General features: G+C 39.2%; 1 long non-coding RNA gene across 9 annotated transcripts in view; it reads left to right on the top strand.

Annotated features, from left to right (window-relative positions):
- Positions 1 to 17,986, top strand: part of blacat1 (BLACAT1 overlapping LEMD1 locus) — a 103,703-nt gene that overhangs the window by 79,269 nt on the left and 6,448 nt on the right. For 4 of the 9 annotated variants that reach the window (XR_010005498.1, XR_010005497.1, XR_010005496.1 and 1 more), the window contains one exon: positions 14,274 to 14,472. This is a non-coding gene — a long non-coding RNA (BLACAT1 overlapping LEMD1 locus). Of the gene's footprint in view, positions 1 to 8,495; positions 8,665 to 14,273; positions 14,473 to 15,149; positions 15,315 to 16,680; positions 16,835 to 17,986 lie in introns of all 9 variants that reach the window. The other 5 variants (XR_010005492.1, XR_010005491.1, XR_010005493.1 and 2 more) reach the window with 3 other exon arrangements.

The raw sequence follows: 17,986 nt of genomic DNA, 5'->3' as shown, positions 1-17,986 counted from the left end.
TGTGGCCAAATTACTTCATCGTTGCCTCTAATATCCTTCCCTCCAGTGAGCAGCCGGGCATTATTTCCTGGAGGATGGACTGGTTGGATCTTCTTGTGGTCCAAGGCACTCTCAGGATTTTCCTCCAGCACCAAAGTTCAAAACAATCTATCTTCCTTCGCTCAGCCTTCCTTATGGTCCAGCTCTCGCATCCATAGGTTACTATGGGGAATACCAGACACTAATGTAGTTTTCTTTTATTTGGAAAGGCAAGTAAACACAAGCAAATTAATTAACTTCCTCTTATTTAGTGCTTCAGATCTGTAAAACTTTGGTTTTTTTTTTGAGGATAATAACGTGCAACTGTTCTGTTTCCAATTTTTAATTAATGATATGGTTACTCTTGAGATGTTTTTAGGCAATGTAGCAATTTCTTTTTCCTGTATCTTTTATTGAAGATTTTTCCAAATACAGTAAAAAAAAAAACCTACTGTACAAACATTCAGAACAAGAAAAGAAAAAGAAAGCAAAAAGAAAAACGCCCAGAGTACAAAATGTAATATAAAGAAAAGTGGCTTCCAGTTTTCGATTTTTCAAGTATGTCTAATATAATCATACCGCTCATTCTAATACTATGGAAGCCACTTCTTTCAATAAACAAATTCTATTAATTATCAAAACCAAAAGTTACAAACCATTTTCTTTTTGTAAAATCACTTAGAAATAGCACCAATGATTTTTCATTAAACAAGATAATTTTTCCATTCTTGTTAATTCAGTCAGTTGCAGCAACCATTCCTCTCCAATAGGTGATGTTGAATTCTTCCATCTTTTTATATACAATAATCTTGATGTTACAGTCATGTATTAAAGTAGTTTTCCATTGTTCTTTTCCAATTGTTCATCCATAAGTCCCAAGGCAGCCTAACAATTTCAAATTGTTTCCATTGTGTAGTCTACTTCGTTTGGATGAATGCCGTGTCTTCCTTGTACAATTGGGAAACCAGGAGGTCCAAAGCGAAGTATACACTACAAATTATTAATGTATACACTTGACTATAAGTCAATTTCATGGATTAGTCAACAGCAGGCTGGGGCCCAGAACTATAGAATTTTCACCCACGGGTAAGTTGAAGGTACATTTTAGGGATGTGTAACAAATCTCTTCCTTTTCTTTTAGTAATGCTTAGGAAGAGTTAAAGAGAAGGACTTCTCTTTGAGGGGTTGCAATGGGGCGAGGTGTAAATTGTATTGCTGATCTTAAAATGTTTACATCTGTACAAATATTGTTAGGGAAAGAAAATGCAAAAAAGAAAGAGAATGTAGACTGAAAAAAGGCACCGGGAGAAGAACAAGGACAGCAACCTGCTTTTATTACAGACCCAGCATAAATAGAATCATAGAATAGTAGAGTTGGAAGAGACCACATGGGCCATCTAGTCCAACCCCCTGCTAAGAAGCAGTGATGCAGTAAGAAGAAATGCAGTGATGAGAAATGAGATAGGAGTCCCCTCTTTGGTGGTCCTATTCTATTACTCCTTCCTAGACCATGGGATGGAGGACTTGGTGGATTCACTTTGTCCAGGACTAAGATAGAGAAGTGGAGGGAGAGGAAGGCGGCCAACTGGACCTTCTCCTCTAGCCCAAGTCCCCAAATGTTGGGATACACAGAGCTTATTGAGCCACCAATTGCACCATCTGTTTCCAACATTGACACATGAATACACTGACCCAGATTTTAGACTAAAGATTTAGACCAAAATTTCTTGACTTATAGTCGAGTATATACGGTACTCACCCCCTTCCTTTCCTTCTTTGCAAAGATTGCTCTGGTTGTGTCGAACAATAGAAAAACTCAGGTCTCTCTTTGGGTTAGAAAATGGGTTATTAAGTAACAGCCTACCCCCCCCCCCCTGGTGCTGACTCAGGCTGAAACTAATGAACACCCTGGCTGGCCATTTGAAATTTATTGCACCTATTAATTACAACCATTAGCTACAGCCAGTGAAATTTTTATAATGAGGACCCTTGCAACGTTGCTTTCCTTGCAGCAAATTAACTGTGTGGATATGAGGGCTGCGGGGGGGGGGGGGGAGGGGGGGTAGAATCAATGGGATCAGCACACTTTACAGAAGCAATGTTTTAATTAGTAATTCTCTGCAAACACTGCAGCCTGAAACACCAGCTGTATATGCATCATTATCTCTTTTTAAAGTAACAGTGCTTCCTTTTTACAAATTCAGTTTAACTCTTCTAAGATTTTTTTAAAGCAGCTGTTTGGTTTTTTCTGTGTGCATGTGTATTTTAGCTGGCTGTTGATAAAGAATTAATGCATTAACAATGAAGTAAAAATGGGAGGAATAGGGAGCAAGGAAAGCTTAAGGAAAAAATACTTCTAAGATGAGCATTCCTTCATTTGAGGACCTCAGAATAGTGAGGATTGTCCCATTTTATCCTTACAAACAACTCTGTGAGTAAAGTTAGATTGATTTGTCACTGAGCGTAGATCTGAACCAAAGTCAAGTTGAAAAGTGCAATGGTCACCCCCAGATTGGCTTGAATGTTGGATCATTTTTTCCAGGGCAGAGGAGTACATAGTCCTCCAGATGTTGCAGTGCTATTCCCAACAACTTTAGAAATGTTGCCAATAGAAAGGAATTGTGTGTTTATATCTGGAGGTTCACATGTTGCCTACCTCTTCTTTAGCTTCTGCTCCACAGTTACTGAACAAAATCAAAGCACCCTAACTGTGATGAGCTATTAAAGGAGACCAGATGTAAAGAAGAGTGGGAGTCTTTCATCTTGCATAGGCAGAGATAGAAGAGGACTTTTCTATAGATGCAGCTTTTCTCATCTATATATGACAAGTTACAGCTGCCTTTACGTTTAATTATGTTAAATTGATGAGCTCTTTATTATGAATAGCTAACTAAGGAAGTAAGTGTTGTATTTTGAGGCTGTCATGAATCACCTGTCATGATTCTAGAAGTGGCCAGAGTTTTTACACCATATGGTATTTTAAAATTAATATCCATCATAATCAATACAGTTTCTAAAAGCAAGCTGTGAATATGACATAATTCTTGTTCTGTGACTTCAGGTTTCCAAATCATGACAACCCTATGGTGACCCTAACACGTGGTTTTCCTAGCAGGATTTGTGGAGAGGAGGTTTGCCTTTGCCTTTCTTTGAGGCTGAGAGTAGGCAACGTGCTCAGTGAGTTTGCATGGCTGAGCAGAGATCTGAATTCTGGTCTCCAGAGTCTTAATCCAATACCCATACCACTTTACTACAATAGCTCACATCCTATCCTATCCACATTGTCATTACCAATGCTTGTTGTCAGAAAAAGCTCATTTAAATGTTTGTAATTCCACTTTTTCTACATAGACATGTCCCAAGAAGCCACAGAGCAGAAGAATCTACTCATCAGATTGTACTGATCTGGATTTAGATTTAGTGTTTTATTAGAGTAGACCTCTAAAATGTTACCCAAGCTAGTCATGTGTAATTTAAGATTAGGCCATTGAAATCACCAGAATTTGTTAATCAAAATTAAAACCTATTGATATGAGTGGACCTGCTATTAGGTTTGATAAAGTAATCAACAGAATTTAAAAACCAGCCAACCCTCTTGCTTTGCTCATGAGAAACTGTTGTCTTTTGCCCCAGTTTTTGGTTGAAGGCTTTTACAACTGGATCACATCTCTCCTCGTTGCTGAGAGAATGTGCAAAAGGGATAAAGATTTCCAATTTCAGCAACAGGACCCTATTAAGCAGAGCAAAAACCCACTGAAATCGGTAATTGTTGGTCTAAGGAATTGGTTCTGTCCAGCTGGTTCAGAAAGACATTTATTAAGGCTTGGGGAAAGTGACATTATTAAAGTGAGCATGCTGATTTCAGACAGCTCCCAATTCATCACTCTGACAGTGACAAACACAGCCTGAGGTTAAGCAAATGACTAAAGAGAATTCTCTGGCTTTACATTTTTAATGTTCACCACATTTTCTGGGCTGTGGAGGGTTCTATTCAAAGGATCCTCATCCCTTAATAGAAAGGGCAAAGCTGGGCCATGAAACATGCTTAGATTTTGCAAATCAAGTAGGGCCTCTGTCACTTGGCTAGCGCTAGTTCATTTATTTTTTAATTATTCCTCACTCCTTAAAAGATCCTTTTTCTCCATTTTCCAGAAGAACAGGAGCATTTGACTCAGCTGTGCCGCCTCTATTCTTCCTGACTCGTTCGTCATTGTCTGGCCCCTGAATGGAAAGTGGAGGGTCAGTTTTAAAAGGCTCCATGCTACAAGCTTGCCTAAATATATCAATAGCTCCCTAATGGAACTGGAGTCTTGTCACTCAGACCACCCAGGTCTCTTGGAAAGAAAATGTGCCTCAGATACTATGGGATACTCCTTAACCCCTTCCCCATACAATGATGATATAAGCTGCTTATCATCCCTACCACAGCTTCTTTTGCAACAGTAATTTGTTGTTATTATTATTATTTTATTATGACACAGCAAACAAGATAGATATGCTGGATTTCGTATCACAAAATCACAAGTCGAACACTTCCAAAGTGTCTAAGACTGTGTGATGTATTTTCGGATGATGCGTAGGGTGGCCTTTTGCAGTTGGCAGATTGTGATTTTGTCAATGTCTATTGTTTCCAAATGCCGGCTGAGATCTTTTGCCATGGCACCCAATGTGCCGATCACCACCGGGACCACCTGTACTGGTTTCTGCCAGAGTCTTTGAAGTTCAATCTTGAGGTCCTGATAGCGGCTGAGTTTTTATTATTATTATTATTATTATTATTATTATTATTATTATTATTAATTCCCACCTCCCCTTTCTCTCCAAATTGGGAGTCAAGATGGCTTGCAATTTAAAACAAATACAAATACATTGGAAACCATTTTTTTTCAAGTTCAGTGCAAACTGCTAGCTTTGAACTTGAAAGCTCTATATGGCTTGGAGTCAGGGCACCTCTCAAATTGCCTCTTTTTGCATGAACCTATCCAAGAACAAGGTCACTTCTCCGCCGATTTCTGAGCCTGAATATATTGCAAAAGATTTCCCTAGCCTAAAATGATACATTTTAATATATTGGTTTTATGGTTCCCGTCCCCTTGATCTGGTCATGTAAGTGTGATTTATTGTTATAATTGTATTATTTTACTTTGTTTAATAATGTGTATTATGTTGTTATGTAATGTTTGTGTTGCTTTTATCACTGTAAACCGCCCTGAGTCCCATCTGGGAGATAGGGTGGTATATAAATAAAGTTTTATTATTATTATTATGTTCTCTTACCATCTGCAATACAACAAGCATGCCATTTTATTGTGGAATAGCTTGCTTAAAGAAGTTTAACTTGGCCCCTTCACTGCCTAAAAAATTTCTGCACACGTTGAACTAATGTGGCTTCCCCTCATATGAATTCTTTAACATTCTGTTACCTGTTGTTTGTTTTAATTGCCTTTTCCCTGCTATATGATTGGTTTAACTTTAGTGTACTCTGTCTTAAATACATTCATTTCAAGAAACAGCAGGTGTATTTATGATAGTCAGATAGATAGATAGATAGATAGATAGATAGATAGATAGATAGGAAACCCTCAATATGCTGAAAGAGCCAGATCCTGTTGATTTTGGAAGCTAAGCCGGGTCATGCTTTGTTGGCACTTGTATGAGGCTTCAGTCAGAAATTCCAAGTGGTTTAAGCTATATTTCAAAGAAATGCAATAGGAAATTACTTCTGAGGGTTCCTTGCCATAGAAAACCCCATGAAATTCATGGGATTCCCACATATCAATGGGAGACTTGAATACACATGATGAACATGTGTACACACACACTCGTGCACAAATGAACCAAAGTGATTGTCACTTAGAGTAGTTTTCTGGTTTATAGGCATTTATTTATGTGCTATCCAATGCAAGATTTCTCAGGGCAATATACTGTACAAACAGTATCATGAACCACACCAATGCAAGCACCAGCTAATGGAATTCATTAATATTGTTGCTATTTGCCACCAAAACCCTATCACGAGAAACTTCCAAGAACATTGGTCATCAACTGCTTTGCTCTGGTCTTGCAAACTCAACATTGTCATTCTTTGATTGATCAATCCACTTGTAGTATGGTCTTTCCTTTTTCCAATTGCTTTCCCTTTTTGGTTTGATTATTCACTGATATGTTCAATATGTTCTCTCTAGGTTCTCCTAGGTGATGCTATGATTAGTGTCTGCCAGATACTGACCACAGAGTCATGCTGGAGGACCTAGAGATTGTTAGAGAATGTTCTCTCATGGGGGAAAGTGGTTTTTAAATTTGCAGTTTTTTATTTGGGAGGTGGGATCCTGTGTCCCTAACCCCAATTAAAGTGAATCACGTATTGTATTGTCTTTTCCAGTGCGGCATGCCACCACATGCTATGTCCAAAACACAACAGTCTCAATTTAGTCATCTTGGCTTCTAGGGAGAGTTCTGGCTTGTTTTGCTCATTATTTATTCTTTTTAGCAGTCCCGGTATCCATAGAATTCCCTTCCATCACCACATTTCAAATTAATTTTCTTCTTGTCAGCATTCTTCATTGTCCATGTTTCACAACTATAAATAGAAATTAATATAGAAACATTTAATTTAATCCCACCCACTTCTCAAGTACTAAGGCTGTCTGGAGAGAAAGAAATCATAAGTAGGCTGCCATCAGAGAAAAGGTCCTTTTTGCCTTTTGCACTTCACTTGCAAAGGGCACCAACAGAAGGGCTTTTGAAGATTATCTCCAAGGTCCAGGTAGCAGATACTGCATATGGGCACTAAATTTTAAAAAGCATGAGGAAGAATAAGCACAAATGAACCGTACTGATATGTGCGCTACATACATTGCATCATTGCTCGTTTCCATATTTACAAATCAAGTATCAAACAAGAAATTTCATCAGCATGAAAATATTGCAGATTTTCTGAACTTTCTCAGAAAGACTTTGACCAATATAATCCTCTTCCCTTCACTTTTCTTGCATAAGATGACTGAATTATAGTATCCAGGTGCTTTTGAACATAGGATGCTGCCTTACACTAAGTCGAACTATTGGTTCCATATTGGAAATAAATTAGCATACAAATTAATGGAATAGATCCATCTGCTAGATTCTAACTTACTATTGTCTATGTTGAGTGGCAATAGCATTCTAATTTTTTCACAGGAAACGTCCCCAATCCGACCTGAATGTAATGGAGACTGAACCTGGCTGATTCTGGATGCAAAATGTTTGTTACTTTGTTACTTCTTTCTGAAATAGTCACAAGATGTCAATTGCGGGCAGTTGTTGAGGGCATAGAGGCAAAGTTAGGCCATGGGGCCTCTCAGAAAAACAAGGCAATATCAACAAAATCAGAGGATATTTCCAGTTTCTGTTTTTGGCTACTGACAGCCAGTTTTCATTGTTGGGAAGGCTGTTGGGAGGTGGTGATATTTCAATGGTATCTGGCACACCTGGAAGCCAGGGATGGCTTTTTGATGTACTCTAAGTTATTTTCTTCCATTCGTTTTTTGGACGATGCTGTTGTGACTTGGCGGACTTTGAGAGTCAGAAAGGCTGCCAAAAGCCTCTGGAGGTTTTTCACTCTTTTATAGCAAAAAGATTTCATAGGTATTTGTTCTACCATCTTCCTATAAAAGTCATTTTACAGATGGAGAAATATAGAAAACAGAAGTGAAGCAGAGTATGTGTTCAGGTGACTTAGTTGGAAAGCTGCATTTATTTTTGAAACAAAATCCTCCAAAAATTATACTTCAAACATGCTAACAATTGAACCCTGTGGTAGCAGTTTCCTTGCACCACACACATATATTACCCATCTCTAATGAGTAGTATCCTCTATCCCACTGAGTATAAATCCATATATTTTTATATATATGTCATATACTTAGCACATATCTTGTTATGTATACACTACCACTGAGAAGTCATCATATTATTAAATAGGTCAAAGCAAATCAGAGCTAGTCCTCCCCCCCCCCCCCCCAAAAATATTTGGTCTGATACTACAGTATCATTTAGGTTTCAGTCTGAGTGCTATATGTCAGAGGAAGGAACTATCAAAACTTGCTCTTAATATTTCTTGTGTAAGAAAATCCTATGAAATTCATAGGGTTTCCATAAGTTGACTGGCGACTAATAGGCATGCACACATTGAATGCAATCCAGGTATTTTCATATATTTATTATAAATTTTGTACAGCTTGTATAAAATGTAATTTTGATATTTTTCCAGATATGGGAACATACGTATTATAATAAAAAGTATTTAACATAGTTAATATATGTTGGTTTATGCATATGTGGACAAAGATAATTTCATAAATTATTAAGCACTTAAACAATCATTCAAACATAAGCATAAATCTAGAAAAATGAAGACATTGGTGTTATTTGTGCTATTTTGTTATTTCTTGTTGTCATACATTTATTTTTCTTCCTCTGCTTTGTTCTTTTTAAAGTGTTTTGGTTTTTCTAAAACCATAAAATCACCTACTCGATTAAAAACTGAGAGCCTGAAGAAAAAAAAGCAAAAGCATTGCTGCTGAAAATCCGAGGAAACATTGTATATGGAAGGACTTCATTTCTATTGTTCTTGTCTTCCTACAGTGCCGCTTGATGCTGATTAAGGTATTATTCTAACACTTTCTGGTGATGTTGTTTACCCAGAAAAACAATTGACAGCAAAAATGCAGGTAGAGGGTGAGGAATGAGCTCACTTTGTGGCTACATAGTTAGCCATCTGACAGCTTCATTTGATTGCACTTTGCTCTCTCTTGGCCATTACCGCAGAAAAGTCCCTTGGATGCCTAGAATAAAAGTAGCCTAGAGATGAGTGAAAGATGGCAATCTGCTCAAAAACCTTGCAGACAGGAATGCTCATTAAGGCGTCTCTCTAGTCATTGTTTTGTGAGCCTCACAGGAGGCATCAGGGCTCTTATTCAAACGAAGGGTTCTGGCAGACAGGTATACAGGAATCTGTCAAGAAAAAGTGGTGGACGGCTGGCAGGGGGAAAGTGCAGCTGTAGAACTGAATTAAACAGGCTGTGCATTTCTGTGGTTTATCTGTGTTGGAGCTGCTTTGTTCTAAAGTCAGGGTCTGTCATTGCGAAAGACAAGGTCAGGCTGAAGCAGAGAGGACAAAGCTAGCCTCCTCCGGTTCCCAGGTTACTGGCTGGGAGGGATGCAGTTTTCATTGCTGTGTGGAACTGACTGTTCTGAGGTGCTGAAGGGCTCTTTAATGAATGCTGAGCGGCTGTGTTTGAAGTTGGAAGGTCAGTCAAATATTCCCTGTAACCTTGGAGGGTTTAATCATGCCCCGAGTGCTAGCCAAGCTATTGAAAAGCAACCATCTCAAACGGGATTTTGGCTCTCGTCTCTTCTTTTTCATCTGGCTGAAGTAATCCATAGATTGGAATGCTTCATTTCAGCAGGAGTTGTGGTGGGAGGGGAGTTCACAGACGAGTCATTTGGACTCACAGTGTTTGGTTTTGCTTCACAACCTTTGTTCAAGGCAAAGAATCTTTAGGCATTCAATAAAATCTCTATGACCACAACAACCAGTACTGACCCTGGATATTCTTTTTTCCATCTGAAAGTGATTGGTCATTACACACACACATTATTACATGAACACACACACACACACATATTCATGAAAATGGTATCCTTTGGTGTCATCAGAGCTTAGAAATCTTACTTATTTAGACTATAACTCCTGAAATGCCCTATTCAGATTGATTAGCAGCATGTTGACTGGAGAATTTGGGAAGCTATAATCCAAATCCATACATTTTCCATGCTCTTTTGACATGGTAAGTTGGTTCTTGGTTCAAGGGCCATCCCAAGTCACTTTGCTGACACACATTTTCCATGTGAAGAAACTGACTGGGCTGGCCACTGAATCCTACTTCAATACTGGTAAGAGGATAGCATACCTGAGAGCAGGGGGATCTGACTCAACATCCGTACTTCTGTCTTCCACCATAACACAATAACACCTGTTGGGAAATGTTTCCCAGCCAACCATCCTCATTGACCCCCTCATCCATTTGCAATCAGAGCAAGAGGGCTTTAGACAAGTGCTTCTCAACCTGGAGGTCCCAACGTGCAACTCCCAAAATTGTCAGCCAGTTTACCAGCTGTTGGGATTTCTGGGACTTAAAGGCCAAAACATCTGGGGACCCACAGGTTGAGAACCACTGCTTCAGACAATAAGGGTGTCCTGCATACCTCCACTCTATATATATGTTGTCTAAATCTTTCCCCATTTGCTCAGTCATCCATTGTGGGGATTTATCGCAGCCAGTGGTTCTCAACCTGTGTGTCTCCAGGTGTTTTGGCCTACAACTCCCAGAAATCCCTGCCAGATTATCAGCTGTTAGGATTTCTGGGAGCTGGGGACCCACAGGTTGAGAACCACTGATCTAAGCAATGGCAACATATAACAAAAAAAAACCTTCCAAGGGTGTTTTCAAGTACAGTAGAGTCTCACTTATCCAACATTCGTTTATCCAACGTTCTGGATCATCCAATGCATTTTTGTAGTCAATGTTTTCAATACATCGTGATATTTTGGTGCTAAATTTGTAAATACAGTAATTACTACGTAGCATTACTGCGTATTGAACTACTTTTTCTGCCAAATTTGTTGTATAACATAATGTTTTGGTTCTTAATTTGTAAAATCATAACCTAATTTGATGTTTAATAGGCTTCTCCTTAATCTCTCCTTATTATCATCATATTCACTTATCCAATGTTCTGCTGGCCCGTTTATGTTGGATAAGTGAGATTCTACTGTACATAAAAGACTCTTCTCTCTCTTCATCAATATGATGAGTGCTCTGCTGAGCAATTTCCCATCTTGAAACTTTCTTGTCGTTTGTGAGGACTTAGGCATATGTGTTTGAATGTACTTTTGAATGTAATTTAAAATGTTTTAGCTATGAAATGAACAATCTCTTCATTTGCCTTTCTGAGCTAAAGCTAGTCTTAGAGAGACCCAAAGCAATCTGGTGTTTCTACTTGTGAATTCTATGAAAGGAGGCTGAGTCTTAATTGAACCAGTCTTCATCTTTCCCAGACAAGGGGGCCAACAGCCTGGGAATCTACTTCTTATTTGACATCACTGTCAGTCAAATATTGCTCTAACTCAGTGCAGATGTTTTTGGCCTTCAACTCCAAGAAATCCTAACAGCTGGTAAACTCACTGGGGTTTCTAGGAGTTGGGGTCCCCAGATGTTTTTGGCCTACAGGTTGAGAACCACTGGTGCATGTCTGGTGCTTACCAGAACAAATGTTGTGATTCTATGAATTGCCTCCCCACTTCCCTTAGGTCAGGAGATTTACTTAATATGCTTACTGTGACATACTGAGAGGAAGACTATGTGAGACAGCCAGTCCAAAGCAGCATTGCCACCAGGGCACAAGCTTTGGAAGATGGGAATGTGAGGGGGACAGGGAAGTCAGGGGGAACAGTTGGGGCTTCTTCTGACATTGTCCCACTCCCTCAGTAGCTAAGTGAAGCAATAGTTCCCACATGCCACGCGAGGTCTGAAGAATGAGGATACTGGGAATGGGAATATCAGAAGGTATGTCCTATAGAAAAGCAGGCACTGTCCCAGCTAGGATTGGTAGGTAAAATAACAACAACAACAACAACAACAACAACAGTAATAAAACTTTATTTATACCCTGCTCCATCTCCCAAAGGACTCGGGGCGGCCTACACTGTGACCAGCCCAAAACAGTATTACATCAATAAAAACAGTAGCACAATAAAATCACAATATAATAACACATCTTACAAAAGTTAAAATAACTTAAAACATAGACAGTTATCCCAATCCATGGTCAAGCACCACAATAAGGGACAGGGCTGCTATCCCTTTAATTTGTGTGTAGAAGTGGGAATTTCAGAAGGTGTTTCTTATCACATAGACTTCAACTCCTGAAATTGTCTCTTCTTTATATAACCACTAAAGCAACAACAGCCCTGTTCCTTTATTTCAGCTGGCAGCTCTAGCCCCAGCAAGGACTACCTATGGTGGTCAGTATTTCTTCATAATGTCACCTTTGAAACTGTTGTTTTAACATTGCTTCATACTAAGGTTAGCCCCTCAAAACAAGATAGAGTGTTTTAAATTGACTCTAAGTATGAGATAACACCATCTCTTTCCATTTTCACTAAATGAGCAGCAATGTCTTTGATATCACTGCGTCACATATCTTTTCTCTCTAATGTGTTTGGTTACTTGCTGTCACTAGATAAGGAGTCGGGAGGTGACAATCTGTCTTGTTCCTAAGTCATAAATACAGAGGTTGGACTCTCTTCCTCCAAGTCCAATGAATAGCTACAGGCTTTTCTGCTCCTGTTCATTTCTCTGTTGCTTTGGGAATCATGCATCACTGGAACAACAGAGGAAAGTTCAAGGAAGAATCTAATATGCTACGCTGCCATTTGTGCAAACAATTTTCAAAATGTATAATGAGACATATTACATAGCTATATTTATGAAAATTTTAAAAATATGTCACTCCTTCCCGCTGAAATTAATTCTTCAAGAATGTGGGAGTCAAATCTACACCCTTAAGGTTAAGAGTCTTACCCTCTGCCACAACAGCTTGCCAGGCCAATGTATGAAATACAGTAGAGTCTCACTTATCCAACATAAATGGGCCGGCAGAACATTGGATAAGCGATAATGTTGGATAATAAGGAGGGATTAAGATAAAGCCTATTAAACATCAAATTACATTATGATTTTATAAATTAAGCACCAAAACATCATGTTTTACAACACAACAGAAAAAGCAGTTCAATACACAGTAACATTATGTAATAATTACTGTATTTATGAATTTAGCACCAAAACATCGCAATGTATTGAAAACATTGACTACAAAAACTTTAACTACTAACAAATTGACTACAAATAAAGATAGAATTGCATAAAATAAACTTACAGTAACAACATTGTGGGAAATTAAATCCATAAAAAGTTCAGTCCTTGCTGCCTAGAGAAAAAGCAGTGGATACGGACAGGAGGCAGACTACGTTGGTTAATCTAGAACATTGGATAAGTGAATGTTGGATAAGTGAGACTTTACTGTAACAATAAAAACACCCATACATTACTACTGGAGAGAGGGAGCTAGAAATAAGTGAGTTGCCTTGCAGCTGCAACTGTACCAGAAAGAGAACGTGCAAGGCATTGGACCATAACTGAATACAGCAAGGTTTAATGACAGAGTTGAAAGCAAGTCAGCCAGTGCTTAATTTCTAGTAGTTAAGATATAAGAACTCAAACTTTATTTTGTCAAAAATATATATTCCTGACTTTGAAACACTTGAGAAATAAGTTCTCCTCATATAAAATTATTTACAAAAACATTAGTATCCCCAAAGATATGTTTTCTGGAGTGTAGACAGTCAACAACTGCTCTTTGTCAGGTAAGACAATCTGGTATACCTGGTATAGTAGTAGCCGTGGTTCCCTCAGCATCTCTGGTAGCAGGGCTGGTCCTACTTTTAGATAGAGATGACTCTTCCATGATGGAGGTATTGAGAGACAACAACAAGATCTGTGTTGCATTCCTGTAGCTAGTGTCTTGCCTTCAGGTGCAGTGGAAGATGCTGCCTAATTGGTCATGTTAAAAGATTAAATTAGCAGCTCATCTGGGTTTTGATCCAGGTTTTGTTTGGTTGGTTTTGTTGTGTTTTGCCCTAAATAGTAAAATGTCTTGAGCAGAATGTCATAGAATCATAGAATCATAGAATAGTAGAGTTGGAAGAGACCACATGGGCCATCCAGTCCAACCCCCTGCTAAGAAGCAGGAAATCGCATTCAAAGCACCCCCGACAGATGGCCATCCAGCCTCTGCTTAAAAGCCTCCAAAGAAGGAGCCTCCACCACGACCCAGGGGAGAGAGTTCCACTGTCGAACAGCCCTCACAGTGAGGAAGTTCTTCCTGATGTTCAGGTGGAATCTCCTTTCCTGTAGTTTGAAGCCATTGTTCCGTGTCCTAGTCTGATATGTATCTAATCCAGTGTATCTTAGACCTTCTAAGTGCAAAGCATGCACTCTTATTCCTGAGCAGTGTCTCACCAATTTTACAGGTGCTACGTAAGGGATGCACATTTTTGGAACATTCTCTGAAATACCTACATGGTACGCTTTGTTTTGAAGGTGGAGCAAAAAACAATGTTCTGTCTTTTATTATATTATTCTGTGTAGATTTCTTTTGGATGTCCTTGCCTGTCCTAGGGGATGCCCCAGTTCACTTTTGCTTGCTTTTGTGGGCTCCATGGCTTCTGCAAGATGAAGAGGAAAAAGGAAGAAGCAGATGGTCAACAAGAGACAGCCGTCTAAGAAGAGAACACACATTATTTTCAACAGTGCTGAAGTGGAAGAAGATTGTTGCTACAGTAACTTGGTATGATATTATTGTTTCTTTAGGCTACCTTTCATGGCCAACTCCCCCCCCCCCCTTCTCGGTGTCCTGATCATCCTCTATCTAATCCACAGGTGTCTCTTCTCATGAGAAGGTGTGGGATTGATGTGAGGACTATCTACTTAAAAATATCTCAGACATGTAGAGAAGGCAGGGTTGAAAGAATAATGCATATCTTAATGTGAGAGAGAGCAGATTTGAGGGAGTTCTTTTTATTTTGAGAATCTGGAGCTCTACAAACAGGAATCTGATCTAAAACACATCCTCTTAAATTAAAAATTATAGATCCAAGGCATTTAGTTTGAGGACTTAGACTGAATTGCAGCCCATAGTCATTGTCTATAAAACTCTATTCCTGGTTACCCTATTTTTTCTTACTTTGTGCTTGCATATTGGCGTTTATCACCGTCCTATGGAGTCTGGTGTGTGTGTGTGTATGGAGAGATTCTAGCTGTATGTTCCTGACTGTGATGCTATCCTCACCCTTTCAGCTCTCCCATGGAGCTTGATGGATTAGAACAGGAAGGTGCTCTGGCAGGAAGAGATGAACCCGCTATGTGAATGATAGCCTCTCTCATCAGCATTGGCAATGGGAAGAGGAGAATACGGAAGACGTTAATCTTGTTATTGCATTTATTTCTTTGTTTCTTCCCCTCCAGAGACTTTAGAGATCCTCAAAACATTATTTTCTGTGCAAAAAACAATGTTACTGAAGATCTAGAAGCTACCTGGGCAAAATGGCAATTCTGGAGCTTCCTAATTTTAATCACACTGAGCCTTAGAGACTGTAGATATTAATGACTCAGAAGATTCTGTTTGCTGAGGTACAAATTTAGACTTCTTAAAAACGTACTTTGTAAAAAAAAAAAAGCCTATCTTTTAAAAAGTTGTTTACCTCTCTCTACATGCTATACTCCTGATAATTATCAGCTCTTCCTCAGCAACTTGAATTTTCCTTTCATTTTTTATAAAGGCAAAGAGATTCTTGAGTCCTCAGCTTCTCAAACGCCAGTCCAGTGCCTCCCCCTTTAAACATTTTCCCATCAAACCGGCTGTGTGAGATATGTGCCTACTCAGCCTAGTGGTAGAAATAGCAGCATACAACAATGTCCAGCTAAACCAAGACACTACAAGCGTAGAATGTGATACTTGGTACTGATATCTGGTAATTTTGATATTGCTTTGCAGCAAAAGTATACTGATGAACTCTCCTTTCTAGTTTTTTATCTCTGCTAGTAGACCCAATTGATACTAGAATAGTAAAGCTTTATAACATAGTATACATACTGGAAACCAACATATAGTATACATAGTGGTCTATTTTCAGGAGCATTTATGGGTTTGACTTCTTGCCATGGATTGTATAGTACAAGCAGGCAGTCCCCAAGTTAAGAACAGCACAGGTTATGTAGTTGAATTTATATGTAAGTTGGAATACACACACACACACACACACACACACACACACATGCTTTGGGTAGCATAGAGAAGGATTAAACATCCCTGTGGTGTTTGTTTCACTGTCTGTGCCCCTGTTCAGAAGATTTCACCTTGCTTTCTGTCCCTGTGGCGCAGCGGGTTAAACTGCTGAGCTGCTGACCGAAAGATCAGTGGTTCAAATCCGGGGAGTGGATTTTCAACCTAACAGTGTGAAAACATGCAAATGTGAGTAGATCAATGGGTACTGCTCTGGTGGTAAGGTAAGAGTCCTCCATGCAGTCATGACCCTGGAAGTGTCTACGGACAATGCTGGACCTTTAGCTTAGAAATTGAGATGAACACCAACCCCCAGAGTTGGAAATGAATAGACTTAATGTCAAGGAAAAACCTTAACCTCTGTCCCTGTGATGACTGGATTTTGAAGAAATTGGCTTGTTATGGAAACAAGGACTGGTGCTAAAGCTTTTCCCTATGTTAATTCTTTCAGGAGTGAATTAACCTTCTGAGGGGTAGATTTGTCTCACTTTCTCTTGTCTCACCCCCATTTGTAACTATGAGTCATTTGTTAGTCAGATGTTTGTAACTCAGGGATTGCCCGTACTTCATTTTCTTGTTTCCACAAGGCTACATGAAATATCTGTCCAGCAAAGATATCCAAGTATAGGCTACATATGATGTCATCTGAGGGGAGGGCTGGGTTCTTTTAAAAGAAAGGGGAGATTTTAAGAGATTTTAATTCATCTTTGTCAGCACTAGACAAAGAAATGATGTTGCTGTAGGAGATGACTGAGTTGCTTCAAAACTGTAACTCTGAAGAGCAGGAAAATAATGGGCTGAAGCTACAATGGGATTCAATTGGCATTCAGCCATTAACCTCACTGTATCACCCTGAAATCTTCACAGGGTAAGACTTTTCTTTCATCCTATTGCCATGGAGCTGAAAGGAAACACTAATACAAGATTCTGTCTAGTTCAAAAGCTAAGCTATGAAAAGAATGTAACTTATCAAACAATGGCTATGCCCTCCGACATGCCCCATTTGATACCAGGACACTATCTGTTTTTCACTTCAGCTAAGCCTCACTCAAAAAAGTGGAACATCCTTCTAACATTGTGCGAACTGCAGAGTATACTGTTTTTATGTATGAGGAGGCTGAGCTGATATGTTGTACAGTAACTTGGCTGGAAGATGGTAGTGGCCCAACATGGGCCCCGGCTCTCTACCCCCAAGTAATGTATTAATAAGCAGGTGAGAGAAAGTGATCAATAAAGACCATCTTAACCTGATCAGATCATGTATTAGGGAGCTGAACGCCATTGAGTGTGTATGCCTGAGCCTAAAACGTGGGATAGATTGGGGATTATTAGTGCACTATCCCTCCTTCTGCATATAAGAGTCCCTGGCCAGGCTTATGGAAATAATGTTACCTGCAAACACTGATAATCTCAAGGCTGAACTTCTGCAATGAACTGTACATTGGGCTACCTCTATACCAAGTTCAGAAACTTCAGTTAGTTCAAAACACGGCAGCCAGTTTGGTTACTGGTGCTTCTTAGGAGTGACCATATTACACCAGCGTTGACTGCCTGTTAGTTTTCAGGCAAAGTACAAAGTGTTGGTTGTTACTTTAAAGCCCTACATGGCCCAAGTTACCTACAGGATTTCCCCCTTTCATATAATTCACCCTGTATACCCAGGTTCTCTAGGAGACATCTACTTCAATCAGCCAAAATGGGGGAAGGAGGGAGGGTGGATGGGTCTTGTGCACCTGCTGTTTTGGCGGTAATTGCCAGCAAAACAAAGTAACAAGGAGGTAAGTGTGAAGAGGTCTGCTGCCCTGAGGACATTTTCTTTGGCCACCTCCAGACTCTGGAATGACTCTGGAAGAAATTTGTCAGTTTGAATTGTTGTCTAAGTTTAAATCAGCAGTAAAGACCAGTCTCTTCTATCAGGCCTATCCAGATTATTTTTAAGTTGTGGCTTTTAAAGTATTTTTGATAGATTTTAATATACTCTTTTAACTTTTGTTATGTGGTGTGCTTTATTAGTTGTTCA

This window comes from Anolis carolinensis, chromosome 4 (genome assembly GCF_035594765.1).
Source record: "Anolis carolinensis isolate JA03-04 chromosome 4, rAnoCar3.1.pri, whole genome shotgun sequence".
Taxonomy (NCBI): domain Eukaryota; kingdom Metazoa; phylum Chordata; class Lepidosauria; order Squamata; family Dactyloidae; genus Anolis; species Anolis carolinensis.
This window is presented reverse-complemented; position numbering and strand designations above follow the sequence as displayed.